General features: G+C 37.4%; 1 pseudogene; it reads right to left on the minus strand.

The window, feature by feature from the left end:
- The window catches only part of LOC107553623 (cytochrome P450 2K3-like), an 18,295-nt pseudogene that overhangs the window by 12,913 nt on the left and 601 nt on the right, over nucleotides 1-4,781 (minus strand).

Consider the following 4,781-nt stretch of genomic DNA (forward strand, 5'->3'; position numbering starts at 1 on the left):
TGTTATTTAATAACTTAATTGCAGAAGGAATAAATGAATTCTTGTACCGATTCAATCTACATCTTGGAATTCTAAATCTCCTACCTGATGGCAGCATCACAAACTCACAGTTCAAAATGTGTGTTATATCATGCAGAATCTTATCTGCCTCCCTCAGCATAGACTTTTCATATAGAGTCTGGAGATAAAGAGGTTCTATCCTGTCCAAGATTTTCATAGCTGTTTGAATAAAACGTCCAAGTCTTGATTTCAGCTGTACTGTCAGATTACCATACCAAAGGTGTATACCGTATCTGATCACATTCTCTAGTACAGCTTGGTAAAACAACATCATAATCTTGCTACTGACACCATAAAATCTGAGCCTTCTCAAAAAATACATTCTTTGTTGTAGCCTGGTACATAAGCTTTCAACATGAACATGCCATGTAAGAGAGCAGTCAAGAAAAACACCAAGATATTTATATGAGGACACTTGTGCGATTTGAACATTATGAATATAAACAGGGCTATGGTCGAATATCATCTCCTCAGTTTTCTTCACATTCACAATTACGTGGTGAGCATCACACCACTCAGTAAATTGCTTGATTTCAGAGCGGTAAGACAATATGTCTTGATCTTTATATAATAAACTAAGAATAGCGGTGCCATCACTAAATTTCACAATGTGGTTATTATCATATTTGCTCACACAACCATCTGTATATAATGTGAAGAGAACTGAGGAACTCACACATCCTTGAGGTACTCCTGTACTAATATACTGTAAGTCAGAGATTGTCTTATTGACCTTAACCTGTTGGGTTTGACACGCATCCGCCTCCTGTCGATTACAGAGTCTGAATATCCACGCAGGAGTGCAGGTATTGCACATAATTTTAATAATTCCTGCACAAATGTGGCAAGAGCTTTATTGTAATATGAGAACACAGTTATGTAATCGCAGAAAACGGGATGCGAGCTCTCAAATAGGCCTAACTTATACAAATGAACTGCCTGTCCTCTCACTCCGATATTGTTTGTGCGCAGACTGTGCAATCGCGATCTCTCCATGCTTTTATTTAAAAAGTAGAAATTATTTATCTTTGCTCCTGGATTAAACTGTCAAAAGCTGACTGTGTAATTGTCTTTTTTTCAATTCAATTCAGTGAATTCAATGAATTTTTAAATTCAATTCAGTTTGAAATCAAATTTGAAATCATGCTTGCTTTTGCTGTAAGCTTTTGCATCAAAGTTACCCTATTTTAAAGACACAAATACACAGAATGAGCAAATGTTTAAGATTGAGATTTTTGTAATGGTAATTGATCAATATTTGTATGTAAATAAAAGCCTATATTAAAATCTGTTCATCATATAAAGCGCATGTGTCTTTTTAGAAGACTTGGATTAAACCAATTTCAAAGCTTGAAATAAAGACTGCCTTGAAAAAATGGATGGACAAAAAAAAATTAAAATATCTATATGGCAGTACACAGTATAGTGCACATTACTAGTCTTGTAGTGAACAATTAAAGTCAATACACTGAAAAAAAAATTGTCTGCCGTCGTAATCTTTAATCAGAAACTGAAAATTGGCTTCTGCTCTGGAATGTGTTCTGGCTCTGATGACGTCAGTTTGTCGGCTTCAGGAGAATCCGCTTGTTAAGTCGTGACGTAAGGACTGCTGTTTCCAGGTCCAAACCTCTACTCATTTCACTTGAGAATACTATCTCAACAGCCATTTATGAGCATTATTTAATTAATATTACATATTTAAGCTAAGCATTTAAAAATTTGCTGTGCACACTACAGTCTCCGTGCTCACAGTGTCTCAGACACTAATATTTTAGCTGAATCACTGTCTGGCCATCTGGGATTTCAGTATGGAGATAAAGGTTAGGGTTATAATTTTTCAGTATTACATGACATCGTGAGTGTGTATATGCACAGTTTGTTGTTTTTTGGGGGCGTCTGACAGAGCGTTAGGACCCAGAGTACTTTGATATTGATATTTTTCAAGGTATTGAAGTTAGAAATTCCTGTATCATGACCACTAATTGATATACTTTTTCAATAAGATAAAAGCGGGTTTTGTTCAAAGTAGCTATTATCCACATAGATCCTTGATATTAATATTTTTTGTTAATTCATTAAAGGGGTCATATGAGGCCATTTCAAATTTTCCGTTCTCTTTGGAGTGTTACAAGCTGTTGGTGCATAGATAAAGACTAAAGTCGCAAACCCAAAGAGATGTTCTTTATAAAAGTTAAGACTCGACCACGCCCTCCTAAAATGCCGCCCAAATGTTCACACAAAGAAAGAAGGCATAACTTTGATTCTCGCTGTAGTATTGTTGCTGCCGCCGCCATGTCCTGAAGACGCTGTGTGCTTCATTGTGAAAGCGAAACTACTTTGTTTGGTCTTCCAAAAGAGGACACGACTACAAATCAGTGGTTAAGTTGTATTTACAACACTGTTCCAGAACACTTCAACCCAAATATTCAGATGTGTGCAGCGCATTTTACGGAGGACTGTTTCCTGAACCAGTAGCCTACAATGCGTCTGTGCACAAAGGCTGTTTCTATAAAGTGGGACAATTCCAACTTTGCAAAGACAGTCTGGTGCTTCTGACTCACAGCCTGTAAGTATATTTTCATATTTAAAGAATTTGCCACTGATGATTCAAACGTGAGTTCTGAGCAGTGTAGAGTAGCACTTGTTGTTTGTCATTTCTCCGATCACAAGTGCAGACATGTTTTTATGTTGACGCGGCGCTATACGCAACGCAACGCGTAAAAAGACCGTATAAGTCATTATAATCAGTAATTATGTCCCCACTGGATGCAACAAATGCCTCGTTTGTAATGGGTTTTATTGTTTTTGTCTTGTCGCGCCAGGACACACAGCATCACATTATGGTGAGGGGCGTAACATTTCCGTCACATGCTTGAGGTATTCGGCCAATCACAATGCACTGGATAGCTGGCCAATCAGAGCACACCTCACTTTTCAGAACGATGAGCTTTGTAAAAATCGACGCGTTTCAGAAAGGCAGGGCATAGAGGAGCAACAATAATGTACATTATGTGGAAAATAATGTTTTTAAACACATTGCATTACACCAAATACACAATATAATGTTCTTTTTAGAAACTTCATATGACCCCTTTAAATATCGCCGGCTAAAAAGTAACTAGTAACTAGTACTCTTGAGTAGTTTTTGAAAGGAGTACTTTGTACTTAAGTACTGTTTTGACACCAGTACTTTTACTTGTAATTGAGTATAATTTCAGCAATGTAACAGTACTTGTACTTGAGTACAAATTTTCAGTACTCTTTCCACCACTGCTGATTGGTCATTGCATTCATAAGCACAACAGCATCGTGTGTGATTGGTTATAATGTGCTGTAAAAATGTGTATGTCTCTGCCTCAGCGCTAGCCAGCGAACGCAGATTTAAATTTTTAGAACCTGATATGACACGCTGAACGATTTAATCATGCTGGTGTGATTGTATCAAATATAGAAAATATTATTCTGCTATTTTTTGTCTTTTGGAAGCTGCATTCAAAATCCACTTGGCTTAAAACTCTGAGGGGGCACGTGCCCCCTCACTTTGAATGGGCATGACGCCTCAGAATCACACTCCCAGGACGTGGTACCGTGAATCACGTGAATGAATGCAAGCGGAGTCGTCCTTCTCAGGGGTTATCAATATGTGTTCGACTTGAAGCAGCGCTGTGCAGAACGATCAGTGTGTGACATCAAAGTACCACGAGGGCGATTCGAAAGCATAAGGAGCGTCTGCTCTCTAATAGCTCTCAGGGTACTTTAGGCGCTTTAGCACTGGAGGAACCTTTTCATAGTTCCTAGAACTATTGACGGAAGTTCCCGCTTTTGATTTTTGATTTCACAACGATCGGTCTGGGCAGCTCTGCTTCAAGTCGAACACACCTAATAATGTGTGGGGCACAGAGCATGTCTGGGGAGGTGTAGTAGAATAATAATTAATTATTGATTATTAATTTGAATCGGTACATTATAACGAAAACAATACCTTAAAAATGAAAAGTACGTTTTTGCGATCACACCATTTAAAACTGGTAAACTCCTGGAAAGTCGAAGGATCCAGCAAGCGAATTCAAACAGTAAGTTCAAAACAGCACTATATGCAGAGAAAACCCGACCAATTTCAATGTCCTGGTGTCAGAAAATTGTTCTTTTCAGCGTGTTTTATAATGGATGCTGGCTGAAGGTGTTTTAGATTATACAGTGGTCAGCATTTTAGTGATTCTGAATGGATCCGTATAGTAGTACAGTCAGGTCAAGGCAGGAGCTTTAATGGTCTTTGGCGTCTCCCTGTGGTCCTGTTTGGTATTGCAGCTTGACTTGTGCTTATTTTTATTGAAAACGTTTAATTATTGATTGTTAAAATTGATAAAAACTAATCTCTTTCATCACCATCTGACCTCATCCTAAAAAAAAAAAAAAACCTTTGCTTCTCTTTACTTAATCCCCAATCTAGGTTGTACTTATTTGAACAATGCCTGAAACTTGGCATTATGAGCACTTCCTGTGTCTATTTGCCTCTTTAAGATGAATCGCTTGATGTATTCCCCAATTGTAAGTTGCTTTGAATAAAAGCATCTGCAAAATTAATAAATGCAAATGATTGATTGATTGAGGAACTATACATAAATAGTGAATTATAAAATTAATTATTTATTTATTTGATATTTATACAAAAAATAATAAATAAATAGGGGGGGGGGGGGGCATGGGCCTTTTTTTTTTTT

This window comes from Sinocyclocheilus grahami, unplaced genomic scaffold (assembly GCF_001515645.1).
Source record: "Sinocyclocheilus grahami isolate Dianchi unplaced genomic scaffold, SAMN03320097.WGS_v1.1 scaffold476.1, whole genome shotgun sequence".
NCBI classification, from domain to species: domain Eukaryota; kingdom Metazoa; phylum Chordata; class Actinopteri; order Cypriniformes; family Cyprinidae; genus Sinocyclocheilus; species Sinocyclocheilus grahami.